Source organism: Fulmarus glacialis, unplaced genomic scaffold (assembly GCF_000690835.1).
Source record: "Fulmarus glacialis isolate BGI_N327 unplaced genomic scaffold, ASM69083v1 scaffold1892, whole genome shotgun sequence".
NCBI classification, from domain to species: Eukaryota; Metazoa; Chordata; class Aves; order Procellariiformes; family Procellariidae; genus Fulmarus; species Fulmarus glacialis.
This window is the reverse complement of record NW_009195747.1, coordinates 65,038-68,134: the sequence shown is the minus strand read 5'-3', so window position 1 is coordinate 68,134 and position 3,097 is coordinate 65,038.

Sequence of the window (3,097 nt, the reverse complement as noted above, 5' to 3'; positions counted from 1 at the left end):
TAAAAGCAGAACACAAATAGAATTTTGAACAAAAAAAACTTCATTTAAAAAAATGAGCAATGTTTCAGTAATTGCTTTTCACTCTGGACAGGTAAATAAATGGAAAAAGTTTTTTTCAAAGTGTCATGCTGTTTTCATGCTGCAGGAGCGGGTGTGTGCGGAGGCAATCACAGCCAGCACTGCCGGAGCTGCAGTCCTGCCGGGTGCCCAGCAAGGAGCCGCCTCGCTCTGCCTCCCATAGCATCACCTCTCCCCACCCCACCGGGCAGCAGGGCTCCCCGGCGCACACCGGGCACCACTCGGCTGTCTGTGGCTCCCCAAGGTGTGCGCTTGGGCCAGCAAGGAAATGTCCAAGTCAGAGCCCAGAATTTCTTCCCCACGGGGGAAATTTCTAGCCCCAGTAAATAGGCAGTAAAAATTCTCCCTTGGGAAGCTAAAAGACTTAGCCCTTTGCCCCATCATCTGAGGCAGAGACACCATTTGGCACAAGTCAGCAAAGACCAAAAAACCACAATAAAATCTTCCTGGCTCACAAAGAGTCCACCTAAAAATTTTGTAATTGCACTATTTATGGTCAGGATCATCATAGAAGAGATGGTTATAATTTGGCTGCACTAATTCCCATCCCCCTGCCTTTGCTGTTCTCCGTGCAGCTCTCAGTAACAAACCTGTCATTTTAAGCATTATTTATTTACCAGGCAACCATGGTATTGTTTGATATGTAACGGAATATTTCCATGAATTTTATTTGCTGAAAAATAACAACGTGAAATGAGAATTAGTTTTAAAATCTATTACAATAAGTAGCAAAACCCCAAAACTAATCAAACCCATGCTGGCAATTAGTTAGGTATCATTCTGATAATTAAGTTCTGTCCACTACAGCTATTATTATTTACATAATAAATTATCATGATATAGTTTAGGCAGAGAATTGTAAAATATATGCAAGTTACACAGTTTACATTTTAAAATCAGCTGCTTCTAGAATGTATCTGAAATGAAAGTTCGAATTCACTTTTAAATTGTAACCCTCCCACGTTACAGATTGAAAAAATATGTTATATCAAACATCCACATAAATTATAAAAGCTCCTTTAAAATGTCAAGTATAGATCCTACTGTGCTTAGAATGTCAGCATAACTCTAAAAATACAGTGTGATGAGGCATGGATACAATTTATAGCGGAAATCAAGCACGCTTTTCAACTTGCACGCACAAAAAAGTGTGGTAAATCAAACAATTCTTTCCCTTTTTAAATTGAAGTTGAATTAAAACTGTATTAAATTAACACAAATTGCCCAGATGAGTGATATTGTAGTATTTAGGGATCCACAGCTATAATGTTGTATTGCCTTTTTTTTTTTAATCACTTCGTAGTAGCATTACAAAATTTAACGCTGCAGTTTTGAAAACAAATGCACTAGTTGAATGCATCAAGTTAGCCATTTGCTTAAAGTGGTGTTGGATAGGAAACTCATCTATTAGTTCAGTTGTGACACCTCTTCTGGAGATCTGAATGTTTCCAGTAAAAATCAGTAAGCAAATACTTTTAGGCTGAGCCTGCAAGGAGATACACTCTGCCAGCTCCCTGGATCTGCATGGAGCCCCATTTGATTAAAATGGGCCCGTTGCAAACAGAAGAATCTGTTTTTATAGATCATTTGCGGAACCCAACCTACAGTATTTCCTGTTGATTAGTAACTATTTCCCAGAAAGCTACTTTAAAAAAGGAGCAACAAATATTTATGAAATAGTATTATTTATATTGAAAACTTGTGGCTGTTGAGGAATAAAAAAGAAGAGGGGGGTGGGATATAACATAATGCTCTGAATTAATGCAAATGTAGGCACAGTGTGATTTTCATACATGGAGAGAAAATTCTTGGACTTCCCTCAACAAAAGGCAAAACCTCTGCTGCATGGCTATCTTGCAAACTGCTTCAACTGCTCCACCTTCAGATAATGAGGTTACTTATGGGAGAAATCATCAGTAAATAATATGGTTCCTAGGCACCTAATCCTTACTTTTTATTTACACAACTCTGCCATGCAACCGTCAGAAACCTCTGTCTAGTTATTAGCAGCCCTCTGAGGTTGTTCCCTTTCAGGCAGCCGCTCTCCAGAGAGGGATGGAGGACAAAACATTTGTTGTTGCAGATTTTTCTCCTTTTAAATCATTTTGCACGAAGGTAAGACCTGTCGGCCATTTCCGAGCAGTGCCAAGAGCCGGGCCAGGCAAGCGGAGAAAGGCACGTTCCGCTCCCCGTGGGAGCTGCGGGGCTCTGCCCACGAGATGGCAGGCTGCGATGCTGTTTGCATTTTCCAGCCAGTGTTCAACTGGAAATAGTTTCCCCTCTCAAATGACAGCAGCCCCAGGTAGCAGGGGTGACATTTGCTTTACATTATGATACACACTAATTAATCATTAGTGATCCCAGAAGTATGTCGACTAAAAATGCTTTGCTATGGCTCGTCACAGTAGGGGCTTTCAATATTGATACTATTACACACACATATGTTCCACGTCTGGATGCTATATACCAATGGATTTAGTGTTTTAGGCTACAGAATATCTTTTAAGCGCTGCTAATTATTGTTTGATCAAAATCCTTATAGTCGGTAATGAACTTAATATCTTGTACTTTATGCGATAAACTCTTGAGGTTAGGTCACAAAATGATTGCTTGACTGGGCGATGAAATAGGACTTTTACACAAGCTAAAGCTGCTGCAAAACTGACTGCAACTTTTTGTGGCATAGTCCAGGCTTTTGGGATTGGCTGACATTTTTTCACCTATGTAGCAGTCTCTATGCCAACAGCCTGGGGCCACCTCCTTTCAGCCCACTAGCAACCACAGCCACAGCTGAACAGTGCCGCAAGAAAGATGACTGGAGACCTGAGAGCACTGTAAAAGATGATGCCTAACCGTATTTCAAATATGACCAAAGCTTCATGCCACTTCAGTGAAGATACTGAGGTGTTTTGATTCACCTCTACTACCGAGTACATAGGCACATCTAGGATGGAAAATAAGAGGCGACGAAGAGTATGGGGAAGTTGACATCGATAAAGCTGAACAGGAGGTCAGTTAC